The sequence below is a fragment of the Stomoxys calcitrans genome, chromosome 1 (genome assembly GCF_963082655.1).
Source record: "Stomoxys calcitrans chromosome 1, idStoCalc2.1, whole genome shotgun sequence".
Taxonomy (NCBI): Eukaryota; Metazoa; Arthropoda; class Insecta; order Diptera; family Muscidae; genus Stomoxys; species Stomoxys calcitrans.
The window spans coordinates 222,292,270-222,308,356 of NC_081552.1; the positions used below are offsets into that span (position 1 = coordinate 222,292,270).

Genomic DNA, 16,087 nt, shown 5'->3' on the forward strand with positions numbered 1-16,087 from the left:
ACTAAAGTGGAAGTGTCACATTCAGGAGCGTACCGAAAAGGCTCACAGATGTTGGGCACTATGTAGACAGGCCGTTGGCTAGATATCTTACCCATTGGCATATAGATTTAGTGTGAGACAGCCACTGCGGCTATGAGACTTAAGGCGATGGGAGAATGTTTAAAGGATAGGAGCAGCTCATATGGGGCCAGAATGCGAGGATAGTCCACTGGCGCTACAGGAGCGTGATTTAACCGATATTTACTTACGCCTCTGTAGTTTAGTGGACTGCTATGGAGAAAAAGTGCAACATAAGGACCATACAACAGGTTCAGGGAACATGAGATATGTTTTTGACTGCCAGACAACAATACGATCCTGCAGGCAGAGAGCCGGGCGATCCTGCAAGCAGAGATCCGGGTGATCCTGCAGGCGGAGATCTGCGCAATCCTGAAGTCAGAGATCCGGGCGATCCTGCAGGCAGAGATCCGGGCGATCCTGTAGGCAGAGATCCGGGCGATCCTGAAGGCAGAGATGTGGGCGATCCTGCAGGCAAAGATCCGGCGATCCTGCAGGCAGAGATTCGGGCGATCCTGCGGGCAGAGATCCGGACGATTCTGTAGGCAGAGATCCAGGCAATCTTGCAGGCAGATATGCGGGCAATCCTGCAGGCAGAGATCCGAGCGATCCTGCAGGCAGAGATCCGAGTGATCCTGCAGGCGGAGATCTGGGCGATCCTGCAGGCAGGGATCCGGGCGATCCTGCAGGCAGATATCCGGGCGATCCTGCAGGCGGAGATCTGGGCGATCCTGCAGGCAGGGATCCGGGCGATCCTGCAGGCAGAGAGCCGGGCGATCCTGCAGGCAGAGATCCGGGCGATCCTGCAGGCAGAGATCCGGGCGATCCTGCAGGCAGAGATCCGGGCAATCCTGCAGGCAGAGATCCGGGCGATCCTGAAGGCAGATATGCAGGCAATCCTGCAGGCAGAGATCCGGGCGATCCTGAAGGCAGAGATGCGGGCAATCCTGCAGGCAGAGATCCGGGCGATCCTGCAGGCGGAGATCTGGGAAATCCTGAAGGCAGAGATGTGGGCGATCCTGCAGGCAAAGATCCGGGCGATCCTGCAGGCAAAGATCCGGGCGATCCTGAAGGCAGAGATCCAGGCGATCCTGCAGGTAGAGATCCGGGCGATCCTGCAGGCGGAGATCCGGGCGATCCTGCAGGCGGAGATCCGGGCGATCCTGCAGGCAGAGATCCGGGCGATCCTGAATTCAGAGATCCGGGCGATTCTGCAGGCAGAGATCCGGGCGATCTTGCAGGCGGAGATCTGGGCAATCCTGAAGGCAGAGATCCGGGCGATCTTGCAGGCGGAGATCTGGCAATCCTGAAGGCAGAGATCCGGGCGAACCTGCAGGCAGAGATCCGGGCGATCCTGCAGGCAGAGATCCGGGCGATCCTGAAAGCAAAGATCCGGGCGATCCTGCAGGCAGAGATCCGGGCGATCCTGAAGGCAGAGATCTGGGCGATCCTGAAGGCAGAGATCCGGGCGATCCTGCAGGCAGAGATCCGGGCGATCCTGAAGGCAGATATGCGGGCAATCCTGCAGGCAGAGATCCGGGCGATCCTGCAGTCGGAGATCTGGGCAATCCTGAAGGCAGAGATCCGGGCGATACTGCAGGCGGAGATCTGGGCAATCCTGAAGGCAGAGATGTGGGCGATCCTGCAGGCAAAGATCCGGGCAATCCTGAAGGCGGAGATCTGGGCAATCCTGAAGGCAGAGATCCGGGCGATCCCTCAGGCAGAGATCTGGGCGATCCTGCAGGCAGATATCCGGGCGATACTGCAGGCAGAGATTCGGGCGATACTGCAGGCAGAGATCCGGAATGTGTGAGGTAGTGTGGTGTTAACGCGGGGACGTGGAATATGAACATCTTTACCGCCAGTAAGTCCCGGACGCTAAAGTCCCGAAAAATCTTAAAGTGTAAGAAGGAGATTAATACCTTCTCTGAGGATGGCACGATACGCATCGTTTGGGTGCCGAGCCATAGTGGAGTAACTGGGAATGAGTAAGCCGGCGATTTGACAGTGAATGCCAGAGGGCGGCCGTCAATAAACTTGGTTAACCCGAAGCCTTTCGGGGCGACGCAATCCGAGAAGGAAGTGAACGGGGCATGTAACACTGTGCAACAAGGAAATAGACGGTAGGATGGCTAAAATCCTATAGGGAGATCTGGATCGTGAGAAGACAAGGCTATGACTGAAGGAGCTCAGTATAGCTTTCGGCATCATAACGGGGCACATGGAACTACAAGACCACTTTAGCAAAATCGATGCGGCAAGTGATAACATGTGTGGGGCTTGAGGGTATTATGAGACCTTGGAGCATTTCCTATGTCATTGCCCGGCTTTCGCGTCAAACAGATACCGGCACTTAGGTGAAGACACAATCCCATACAAGAACCAACTTAGTGGCGAGTTATAGAAAACATTTAAGGATTTAACAAGAAGCACGGAATTCCTAACTTAGATTTTCCTTTTCGAGGTTACTTTTTACACCCTCCATCATGGGATGCAAAATTGCAAATTTTGCCCATCAACATTCAAGTAAGGAAACGGGGCAAACTTCTCACATATCAATGAGTGCAGTTCGATTCAAGTACAAGCTCAATGATAAGGGGCCTCCGTTTTATAACCCAGTCCGTGCGGCTTGACGCAGAGCGACACCTCTTTGGAGAGAAGTTTTACATGGCATAGTACCACACAAATGTTGCCAGTATTAGGAGGGAAAAACCACGGCTGAATATTTTTTTCTGATGGTTTCGCCAGGATTCGAACCCAGTCATCAATCGGTTCAAATCGGTTCATCACCTGATATAGCTGCAATATAAATCTATATGGGATCTTGACTTCTTGAGCCTCTAAAGGATGCAAGTACTTCTTGAGCCACTAGAGGGCGCAATTATTATGCGATTTGGCTGAAATTTTGCATGAGGTGTTTTGTTATGACTTTTAACTGATGTGCTAAGTGTGTTTCAAATCGGTCCATAACCTGATATAGCTGTCATATAAACCTATCTGTGGTCTTGACTTCTTGAGCCACTAGAGGGCGAAATTATTATGTGATTTATCTGAAATTTTGCATGAGATGTTTTGTTTTGGCTTTTAACTGATCTGCTAAGTATGGTTCAAATCGGTCCATAACCTGATATAGCTCCAATATTAACCTATACGGGGTCTTGACTTCTTGAGCCCCTAGAGGGCAAATTTGTTATCCGATTTGGCTGAAATTTTGCATGAAGTGTTTCGTTATGACTTTTAACAACTGTGCTAGGAATAGTTCAAATCGGTCCATAACCTGATATAGCTGCAATATAAACCTATATGTGATCTTGATTTCTTAAGCCTCTAAAGGATGCAAGTACTTCTTGAGCCACTAGAGGTCGCAATTATTATGCGATTTTGCTGAAATTTTGCATGAGCTGTTTTATTATGACTTTTAACTGATGTGCTAAGCGTAGTTCAAATCGGTCCATAACCTGATATAGCTGTTATATAAACATATCTGGGGTCTTGACTTCTTGAGCCACTAGAGGGCGCAATTATTATCCGATTTGGTTGAAAATTTGCATGAGGCGTTTTATTATGACTTCCAACAACTGGTTAAAATCGTTCCATAACCTGATATAGCTGTCATATAAACCTATCTGGGGTCTTCACTTCTTGAGACCTTAGCACGCTTTTACTTGTTTTTTCTATTCACCTCACACCCAATTAATATGTGTGTACATAAATTTCCCATAGCTATTGTCTTGTGTATGTGTATGTGTCACTCTTACTTAACCACCATCAGATTAAATTAGTTTGACCTCAAATTAAGAGTAGCAAAAACCCAATGGCTTTGGTTTAAATTGTTTTTCTAATCTCTTATGGTCATAACTCCCTTCTACTATGTGGCTAAGTTAAAGCAGATAGGCGGCCAGGTAACATCAATGTGGGGGGAAAAATAAAAGAATTTTAATTGAAATATCTAACAAATATGGACCAGCTCTAATTAAAACCGACACATTTGCATTTTTAGGTGTATGTTTGTGCGATTGTCATTTCATATTACGCGACAGTTAACATTAAATGCGGTTATTATGGTTTGCAATGTGTTAATGGTTTAATTAGTTTGCATTTTAATTTGAAAACTACAAACATTGAATGTGTCAGTGTTGTGTTTTTTTTTTTGTCATTAAAAATTTATAAACAACCATTAGCTCGATGAACATATGTTTCATGGTTTCTTTTTTTTAGTTGTTAATAATAAAAGTGAGAAATTAATTAATAACAAGTAAAAGCGTGCTAAGTTTGGCCGCAACGAATTTTGGGTACCCCCAGCATCATGAACTCTGCTAAAAACTGACCCTTGTTATTGTATATGAATCGTTTTGTAATTGACTGCGGCTTCTATGGTCTTAAGAAGTCGTATAGTGGGCCATATAACAAGTCCTTGCAGAATTGTGCCTAATTAAAGCCAAATCAGGTGGAAATTTGGATTTCTATGAGCTCAAAAGGCCAAATCTGGGAATCGGTTTTTATGAGGGACTAGCTGGACAGGGCCCACTCCGCTGCGCCTTCTTTCACTGACTTATTTTATCTGAGCCCTATACTGGCAAGGTCAGGAAAGTCCTGTTTGGTGGTGCTGGTATGGCCTTTCAGATATTTCGCCCTAATGCGGATATCCTCTATTCCCAAATACCTTGCATTTGGGCCTTATATTGCTATGATCGGCGTATATTTGGGGGTGAGGTGGACCGTCATATATCAGATTCGTTCTCTAGTCTCAAATGCCTTTAATTTGAGCCCCATATTGTCCTTATTGGTTTGTATTTCCATTTAGGGGGCTTTGTAGGTGGCGCGGCCCCCTGAGTATGCCACCCTAAATAAGGATACCAAATTTCTGTTTTCCTATACCCACCATCGAAGGAAGGGGGCATATTCATGTTGTCGTTCAGATTGCAAAACATCGAAATATCCATTTCCGTATATATTCTTGACCGTCGTCAAAATTAAGCAGATCCGTTAAAATAATCCATGTCCGTCTGTCTGTCTGTCTGTCTGTCCGTCCTATCTGTCCGTCCGTCCTTCTGTCTGTTGAAATCACGCCACAGTCTTTAAAAATAGAGATATTGAGCTGAAACTTTGCACAGATTCTTTTTTTGTCCATAAGCAGGTTAAGTTCGAAGATAGGCTATATCGGGCTATATCTTGATATAGCCCCAATATAGACCGATCCACCGATTTAGGGCCATAGGCTCATAAAAGCCACATTTATTATCCGATTTTGCTGAAATTTGGGACAGTGAATTGTGTTAGGACCCTCGACATCTTTTTCCAATTTGGCCCAGATCGATCCAGATTTGGATATAGCTGTCATATAGACCGATCTCTCGATTTAAGGTCTTGGGCCCATAAAATGCGCATTTATTGTCCGATTTTGCTGAAATTTGGAACAGCGAGTTATGTTAGGCCCCTAGACATCACTCTTCAATTTGGCTCAGATCGGTCCAGATTTGGATATAGCTGCCTATAGACCGATCTGTACATTTAAGGTTTTGGGCCTATAGAAGGCACATTTATTGTCCGATTTTGCTGAAATTTAGAACAGTGAGTTGTGTTAGATCCTTCGACATCCTTCTTCAATTTGGGTCAGATTGGTCCAGATTTGGATATAGCTGCCATATAGACCGATCTCTCGATTCAAAGTTTTGGGCCCATAAAAGGCGCATTTGTTGTCCGATGTCGCCGAAATTTGGGACAGTGAGTTGTGTTAGGCCCCTTGATATATTTTTGCAATATGGCACAGATCGGTCCAGATTTGGATATAGCTGGCATATAGACCGATCTCTCGATTTAAGGTCTTAGGCCCATAAAAGGCGCATTTATTGCCCTTTTTACTTGTTGCTCCCATCCTCAATCCATTCTCCCATCGCCTGAAGTCTCATAGCCGCATTGGCTGCCTCACACTTAATCTGTATGTAAATGGGTGGGATATCTAGAATAGTTTCCAGTGCCATAGTGGGCGTGGTCCTTATCGCTCCAACAATGCCAAGATAACATGTTCTCTGAACCTGTTGTATGGTCCTTATGTGGCACTTTTTCTCCATCGCAGTCCACCAAACTACTAAGTCGTAAGTAAGTATTGGTCTAATCTAGCTCCTGTATAGCCAGTGGGCTATCCTCGGATTCAGGGCCCATTTCGAGCCTACGGTCCGTCTACTTAGTGCCATATGCAAGACAATTTCGGTCCTTGTGCATAGCTGGTTCGGATCCCTACCCCTAAGAATTATTATAACATCGTCTGCATAGCAGACGGAGTATATGCAAGTCCTAGGCACGCTGGGCTACACGAGGCGCCAGATAGTCTGCCTCTTTCTATAGTAATGCCGGAAATATTCCATCAGGTTCGGGTGACTTAAGTGGTTTGAAGTTCCTCAAGCATTCCGTCACCAAAAATGAGGTAATTATAAACCTTGGATCAACATTATTATTCCAAGATTTCGGTATCTCCGCGAGTCCTTGGCCGAGTAGCAGTTTTAGCATTGAATATATGATGGTTAATATGGTTCAGTCTAGAAACTTTAATCCGGGTCGTCCATGGCTCCTAAATTAAGACAATATGAATCTTGCCCTTGCAGGTTTTCTCCAACGGAGCGTGTGTAGCAGTTTTGCTCCGGTGGAGGTTTATCTGGATTACCTCAATCATTGGTCCTCCAGTAGATGGGCATCTTGGAAGTAGGTGATGACGTCATCGTCTGCTCCCTGTTCTTTAGACTGCATTGACATTCCTGTCAATGCACTGCCTGATTTCATCGTTTTAGATTCTTTGCCTATCTTAGTCTTCCGACTCTTTCTAAAGTCGGTTATGGTCCTTGTTCGTTGGGCTATATTGAATTTTCATTACCTGTACTGCCTGATGTTTCAATACTAAGATCTTTGCCTAAGATCTTTGCCTATCTTCCAAAACTTAAGCAAATGGGCCTACTCCCAGATGATGGTACCATCATCGGCTCCCTGTTCGTTAGGGTGCATTGCACCCCTGCCTAATGTGTCAATATTAGGATGTTTACCTATCCCACTATTCCGAATCTCGAAGTCGGTGATGGGTCCGTCGTCGGGTCCCTGTTGCTTAGGCTGTGTTGGGTCACTCGCCACTGCACTGCCTGAGATTTTGTATTAGGATCTTTGTTTATCCTGGTCCTTTCAATATTGAGAGAGGCCGTGATTGTCTAGTTGTCAGCCCCATGTTTATTGGGCGGTATTGAATCACCTGCCACTGCACGGCCTGATGTCTCAATATGAGGATTTCTGACTGACCTACCCAATCTTGAAAAAGACAGCTTAGCTTCCGTAGTGCGCCATGCCTTTATTCTTGGCCAAACTCGTCACAAAGGCTTGATCAATGCCAACCACAAGGAGAGTTGCTTCCTCCTTCTCCTCCCTGTGGTAGACCTCCTACTTCTCTGCCCAAGAATCCCAACATGCATTCCGTCGCAAATTTACTCCCCCATCCCTTGATGAAGACCGTCGTCTTTGTGATCTCGAGGATATCCATATTTCTCACCAGGTCGAGCTTTGCGCCCTCCCAGGGTAGCGTGGATATCTCTGAAGAGCTGTTTGACGATATCAATACATTCCGCCGACGCAAAACGCAGCGTAAAGATGTCCCCTCTAAACCCGCAGCTCATGATTTGTACAGGTGGACCCTCTACAGAGTTCGAAAATCCGCTGGTTAACCAGATCCTCCACTTGGGACCGATGATCTGGTGAAACCCTACCGGATGCACAGCCGATATTGAGGACTGCATAAGTCAGCTCATCTCTGTTGTGCTTCCTGGCCACTCGGGCTTAAGAGAGCAGCTCTTTACCATTCTCAGCGACCATCTTCCCCTTCCGTGATGGCTGTGGCCTCTGTTTGGAAGTCACAGTCCTCCATGAAGACTTAGGGGCCGTGCGCGCTTCCTTCGTTCCTGTTCCGACTTTGTCTGCCTCCGCAGGACACTGTCTCCATTGTGGGATGGCTGGCTTGGTTTTCCCAGAGTCCTTGAAAGCGGGGAGCTCTTTTACTCCTTCAGCATTTTAGCAGTGAACTAACATCAATAAGTGGCTCTAATTGCAGAATGCCATTATCATATGAAATTTAACTCGATTTAACTTTTATATCTCGATAAATGTTTGAAGTTTTATGGCTTATCTCATATAGTTTTAACTATGATGGATTTTATGAAAAAAAGCATTCGGCTGTTTAAAACAAATGAATGTTTCTTTTAGCTGTTCGCTAACAATTTTGCATGTTGACTTTGGAATTTCATATCCTTTTGTGTTGTATAAGCGGTCACAGCACACCTTTGTTGCCGTTTATGTGAAAATCAATGACAAATATCCCCAAAGGGAGCCCATAACAAAGGACTAACACTTTTTTGTTTCTTACCCAAAGTAGCAAATAAGCAACAGCGGTGGCGGATGCTGTTGATGATGGTGATGATAGGTAGCATAAAAGCAGCCAGCCACACATGTTGTGTTCGTAGTTATTGACAGCGATATAGGGGAAAATTGATTTTTTAAATAAAAAACGATTCACATTAGGGTGGTTACGAATGTTGTTATAGAGTCAAAAACTTCGGACCGATCTGCCGATAATGGATCGGAGGCCATAAAAGCTTTATTTTTTATCCGATTTCGCTGAAATTTAAAACACTGAGTAGTTTTAGGCCTCCCGACGTCTGACCTAAACATGGTTCACATCAGACTATATTTAGATATAGCTGCCATATAGACCGATCTGCCGATAAAGGGTCTGAAGCCCATAAAGCTTTATATTACCCTTCATCATAGGATGGGGGTCATACTAATTTTCATATAGTGATTTGAATCATACTAAAGACAATTGTTGGAAATGATACAAAAACATCACGTGCAAAATTTCAGTTAAATCGGATAAGAATTACGCCCTCTAGAGGCTCAAGAAGTCAAGACCCAAGATCGGTTTATATGGCAGCTATATCAAAACATGGACCGATTTGGCCCATTTACAATCCCAACCGACCGTCCGTCGACAGACAGACGGACGGACGGACGGAAATGTCACGACGATTAAGAATATGTATAATTTATGGGGTCTTAGACGTATATTTTGAGGTGTTACAAACAGAATGACGAAATTATTGTAGTATACCCCCATCCTATGGTGGAGGATATAAAAATCGATTTGTGTTTGTTTGTTTGTGAAATTATTGAAATTTTCAATGATGGTGTATAACGATCCCTTGGTAAAAATAGGGGACTACTTTTTTTGATATCGGAAGGGGGGGCGGACCCTCCCCCTAATTTTCAGAAACGCCAGATCTCGGAGATGGTTGGTGCGATTTAAGCGAAATTTTGTGTGCTCTCTTATTGTAACCTCCAAACAAAAATTTGGTATTCAAATTTCAGATGGGGTACCTAGGGGGGGGGGGTGGGCGCCCCACACAAAAACCTACCAAATCTTACATATAAAAATCAATTGTTTGTTTGTATGTTTGTGTGTTCCTTATAGACTCAGAAACGGCTGAACCGATTTGCTTGAAATTTTCACTGATGGTGCATAATGATCCCGAGGTGAAAATATTTATTTTTATTTCTGAAGGGGAGCGGACCCTCCCCCTTACCCTAATTTTCAGACACGCCAGATCTGGGAGGTGCGAGTTAAGCGAAATTTTGTGTGCTCTATTATAGTAACCTACAAACAAAAATTTGGTATTCAAATTTCAGATGGGGTACCTAGGGGGCCGCCCCACCCTAAAACCTACCAAACATATATTTAGACCAATCACGACAATATGGGACTCAAATGAAAGGTGTTTAGGATAAGAAAACGTATCTGATATACAAATGTCGGACTAAGTGTTTGGGGGACCACCCCAAACCCCCAAAACACCCCTAAATCTGACATATTTACCCACCATGGCAATATGGGACTCAAATGAAAGGTATTTACGAGTAGAATACGAATCTAATATCCAGTTTCTGGGAGTCCATCCCTTCCCCAGTACCTTCCCCAAAGAGGACTTACTTACTGACCATGGCAATATGGGACCTACATGAAAGGTATTTGCGTCCAAAATACGAATCTAATAACCAAATGTGGGACCAAGTTTCTGGGAGTCCACCCCTTCCCCAATACCCTCCCCCAAAGAGGACTTCTTTACTGACCATGCCAATATGGGGCTTAAATAAATGGTATTTGAGTGTAGAATACCAATCTGATATCCCGATGTGGGACCAAGTGTTTGGGGGTCGCCCTCCCCGAGTACATCACACAAAGAGGGCAAATTTACGACCATAGCAATATGGGGCTCCAATGAAAGGATTTTGGGAGTAAAGCACGAATCTGCTATCAATAGTCGAGAAAAGTGTCTATGGGGCCATCTCAACCCCATAACACTACCCAAATACGAAGTATTTGCTGACCATTGCAATATGAGGCTCAAAAAGGAGGTTTTTTAGAATAGAACACGAATCTGATATATATTTTCTAAGCCAAGTCACTGAGTGGCCGCCCCATCCCGCAAAGCACCACCCAAACCGGTCATGTTTGCCGACTATGGAAAAATGGGGCTCGTATGAGGTATTTGGGAGTAGACTATGAATCTGATATCAACCTTCTGGACCAACTGTCTAGCGGACATCCCACCACCATTACAACTCCCAAATAGGACATATTTGCTCACCAAGACAATTTGGGTCTTAAAGAGAGTGGAACTAAATATTCATAGTTTTTAGGGCCAATACCCCAAGCCAGACATATTTGCTGACTTTTGCAATAAGGAGTTTAAATGAGATAAGAAAACGAATTTGATAGCCAATTTTGAGGCCAATGGCAATATGGGGTTCAAATAAATGATATATAGATATATGAGAATAGAGCACATTGCTGATATATTTTCCGGGCTTAGTGTTTTGGGGACCAACCCAATCCCCAAAACACCCCTAAATTGGGCATATTTACCGACGCTGTCAATGTGGGGCTTAAATGAAAGGCATTGGGGGATAGAGCAAGAATTGATACCCACATTCGGGACCAATTTTCTGGGGGTCTACCCCTTTTCCAAAATACCCCACAAACAGCATTTTTTTTTTACTGACCATCGCAATATGGGGCTCAAATAAAGGTATTTGGGAGTAGAATACGAATTTGATATCCAAATGTAGGACCATGTATGACCAAAATACCCCTCAAAGGGTGAAAATTGTTCGACCATGCCAATATGTGGCTCAAATGAAAGGTATTTGAGTTTAGAAAACGAATTTGATAGCCAATCTTCGGGCCATGGTTTTGGGGGAAGCCTCATCCTGTAAACTCCCCTCAAAACCAATTGCAATATGGGGTTTAAAGAAATGGCATATGAGAGAAGAGCACGATGCTGATATTTTTATTCAGGGCCAAGTGTCTGGGGGACCATCTCACCCCCGAAAATACACCTTAATCAGACATCATGAGAATATCGGGCTGAAGTAAAGAATTTTAAGAATGGAGTACAACTTATATCCAAACTTAAATTCGTAGACCAATTAAGATGGGATTCAGATAAAGGCACAGTTTCTCAAGTGATATACTATTTTCGCATGGTATTTCACTTAAAGTTCTTTAATTATCGAAAATAAATATTCCAAGGAAAATTTTGTTCTATATAAAGTAAAAGAAGGCGCAGCGGAGCGGGTTCGGTCCAGCTTGTTTAGATATAACTATGGATATGGTGGTGGAGTTATAAGAAAATAGGTTGATTAATATATCCATAGTGGAACTTAACTCGCGCGAACATACTTCGATATAGCTCCTTGACCTTAAAAGTCGTGCCAAGTATGGTCTGTACGGCTCATAATCCGATAAAACAATCTCCCGATTGTACTTCTTGAGCTTGCTGAGGCGCAATTTTAACCCTGTTTTGCTACACTTTTTTTTGATTTTTTACTTCGGCCCACCCTAATATGCTTAATTTTAATATTACTTAAAACTTGTACACTGTTGATTTTTTGTTTTTATTATTTTACACTCACATGACGCTGTGGTGTCATTGATGGCACAGCTAGTGGCAAACGACCATGATAATATTGATGATGATGGCTTTGGGTCAACAGGATGTAAGCACAACACACTCTTTCTCTCACCCACACTCTTTTTCTACACAAAACATACAAGTCCACATACAAACACACACACACACACACCCACATCAGCCACTACTCACACGCTAGCTAGCTTGCTGTGAGAGGAAGTTATTATAAAATGAATACAGCAGCTACAAAACCGGAACTGATTGACGGTGCCAAACACCAATGGCTGTGATATGTTATAAAGAAACGCTTTAATGATCCTATAAATCCAATCTACAACATTTCGATACTCTGCTTTTTGATGAGCTTTTTGTGGTTGTTATCCGGTAAAAAAAAAAAAAAATGGGAAAATGGCTGATAGTTTCGTGCTATGTGTTGTAAAAGAAAAACATTCTTTTTTTTCTTGTCTGCTAAAAAAAAATCACATGTACGATACTGCTATGCTATGCAAGCTATTCAATCCGTCTGGTATTTATTTAACTATTTTGTGGTATAACAGATATATGTGTTCTGCTCCACTTTGTTAAGAGGTTATCATGTTTGCCTCTGACACCAACATTAAGGTTCCAAATTCTGAATAGATTTGAGTTCCTAACTTTATCCCAGACAATTCGCTTCAATAAACCTATTTTTTCTTAGAGCTCGGGACACTTGCGGTTTGAGCAATTCCTTCACCGATGGTTGCTCCATCCGATATCTGCTGTTGTCAAAGTTTTTTCTGAGTTATCACCTTTGAGGCTAGCGAACAGTCCAAGCGAATGAAACAATTATCACATGGCTAGTCGGCCCTCTGACTCGTAGTCAAATTGCAAATTTTGCCCGATGAACATTCCACTAAGGAACAGGGGCAAACTTCTCACATATCAATGAGTGCAGTCCGATTCAAGTTTAGCCGAGTCCGAGAAGTTTTACATGGCATAGTACCTCACAAATGTTGCCAGCATTAGGAGGGGAAAACCACCACCGAAATTTTTTTTTTCTGATGGTCTCGCCAGGATACGCCCCCAAGGCGTTCAGCGTCATAGGCGGACATGCTAACCTCTGCGCCACGGTGGCCTTCTTCTCTCTAGTCTTCTCTTCTTCTTTCTTTTTATCGAGGCTAGGTTAGGTAAGAGTGGCAATCCTTTACAGACTCACTTGGACAGTTTTAAGTCCATTGTGATACCACAGTAGCGACAGACCAAGGCTTTTGGCGGGAATCTAACCCACGACCCCTATACTGGTAATATAAGCACGCTACCAACTCGGCTACCGGGGCGAGTAAGAGTTAAAGAGCTTGAGCGTTTCACGCATTCCGCCAGTTTCCAACAATGTGGATGATAGGTCATCAGACAAGTCTTCAGCTATAACTGCTGACTTGTTGAGATCTTCTAGGCAGCCTGATTTTAGTCCGCACTCACCATTGCTCCGATTCGCATTTGACCATCGTATCTTCTAATCGTCCAGTCCAGTCTATGGTTGAAAGATTGCTGTTGCAGTCTCTTAGTCTCCCAAGTATGAATCATTTGTCAACGCCGACTATATGAAAAATCCGCAATTACTTTTTGGGCAACCCAATACAATCTTGACTAATTCAAGTGCTGCTCGAGTCTGGGCCAAATTTCTCCAATCTTTCAGAGCGGTACATATTGCCTGAACATTGATTCAAACTTTTCAGAATATAAGGTTTGAATCGATAGGCGTCGCTAAATCACAAACTACAAGAAGTCCTGCCAATTGTGTAAGGACTTTGGAGTATGCCAATGGCAGTACATCGACTTTCACAGTCCATATTTCCCCAGGTATGCATCCTTCGTTTTCGTCTTTCTTGTTAATCACCATCATCAACATCTGATAACGTTTAATATTTCTGATAGACACAATGTTCGATAAGTTTAGAAGACATTTTGCCAACATACGAGGGTTACGTTCGAACTCTTTCGCAGTATATTCCCATATTCATTATCGTTGACCTGATGTCCTTGCTTTCTGTGAAAGCCAGATGGGTGAGGATTCTGATCCACAGGATTTTCACATTCACACTCTATCTCTGTTTATACCCCACATAGGCCTTGACATAGAGTTCCATAAGCAGCAACACTTGGACTCACAAGATCCGGAATTTAGTTCCATTTGGGTTAAATTTAGGATTGGAACACACGTACTTTACTTCGGGTTTATGTATAAAAGTCCAAACTCGAAAAGGGAGGTTTTCTTAAGCAGCTTTGACTCCCTTTCTGACTCAATTACTACAATCTTAGAGGATTTTGCGGACAGTGAAATCGTTGTTGCTGGCCATTTCAATATCCATAACTCCTCTTGGCTTTCCCATTCGGGACATACAACTCCGGAGGGTCAATACGCCGAGCTATTCGCCGCGCAGAATGGCTTGATGCAATTAGTGAATGAACCCTCACACATTTCATGTGTCGAAGGGCACCATTATAACACTCTTGAGCTATTCTCAACTTCGCATCCTGAGAAGTATGAAGTTAATGTCCTTGCGCCTCTTGGTAATTCCGATCACTGCACCATTTCAGCATCCTTTTCGTATTCTGCTCTACGCGCTGTCTCTTTCCCAGCCCCGAAGCGGTCAATTTTTGTATACGAAAGAGGACGTTGGCCTGATCTCAACGAATTTTTCTGTCAGATCAAAAGAGGATGCATTTAGGACTTGGCGTCTGAACAAAAATGCCAATACCGAAATGCTGCGCAAACAGGCAAGAATTTCGTGTGCCAAAGTACTAAAACAGGGAGAAGCATGAGCTTTTGGTCATTCGTAAAAAGAGTAAAGGGCAACCCATCGGCAATCCCAACTCTTGTTAAGGATGTTCAGGTATTCACTGGCCCGGTTGATAAGGGCTAATCTACTGGCTGAGATGTTTGCAGGAAATTCTTCCTTGCCGTTTAGCAATCCACCACTCCCCGTGATTGATAGTGGGGCTAGTTCGATGTCTCAGATATTCTTTCGAACACGTGGAGTTAAAAGGGTCCCTGCGGATTTCGACGTTAATAAATCTCCGGGCCCGGACGGTCATTCGCAAAAAGAGTAAAGGGCAACCCATCGGCAAGCCCAACTCTTGTTAAGGATGTTCAGGTATTCACCGACCCGGTTGATAAGGCTAATCTACTGGCTGAGATGTTTGCAGAAAAACTCTTCCTTGCCGCTTAGCAATCAACCACTCCCCGTGATTGATAGTGTACCTAGTTCGATGCCCCAGATATTCTTTCGAACACGTGGAGTTAAAAGGGTCCCTGCGGATTTCGACGTTAATAAATCTCCGGGCCCGGACGGTATATCAATACTTGTCCTTTCTAAGTGTTCCTCGACGCTTGCTCGTCTACTACCCAACCTTGCTTACCGTGCGGGAGTTTTCCCGGCGCGTTGGAAGTTTGCGAACGTTCAGCCCATCCCCAAGAAAGGTGGGGCGAACAACCCTGGGAATTACTGGCCAATTGCGATACGCTCTGCGCTCTCCAAGGTTATGGTAGAGTATGGTTATCCATCATCTTGTCAGATACTTTGAGTCCAATGGCCTTCTTAGCGACAGTCAGTATGGATTCCACAGAAATCGCTTCACGGGAGAACTAATGGCATTTTTGACGGAACGATGGAGTCGCTCTATCCACCAGTTTGGTGAGAGTAAGATTGTGGATCTGGATACCTCCAGAGCATTTTATAAGGTCTGCCACGGTGGACTACTATCAAAGCTTGTCGCATTTGGTGTCGGTAATGGCTTCGTTCGATTTATATCGAGCTTTCTCAGAGATCGCACTATACGAGTTGTTGTATATGGGTTCTCATCCGATGACTATCTATCTAAACCATATACGACACGGATGTCGAAAAGCCTAACCTATGTCACTGTGTCAAATTTCAGTAAAATCGGATTATAAATGCGCCTTTTATGGGGCCAAGCCTTTAAATCGAGAGATCGGTCTATATGACAGCTATATCCAAATCCGGACCGATCTGTGCCATATTAAAGATGTA

General features: G+C 44.1%; 1 long non-coding RNA gene across 2 annotated transcripts in view; it reads left to right on the top strand.

Moving 5' to 3' along the window:
• The window catches only part of LOC131998166 (uncharacterized), a 265,958-nt gene that overhangs the window by 187,114 nt on the left and 62,757 nt on the right, over window positions 1-16,087 (top strand). The window lies entirely within an intron of this gene.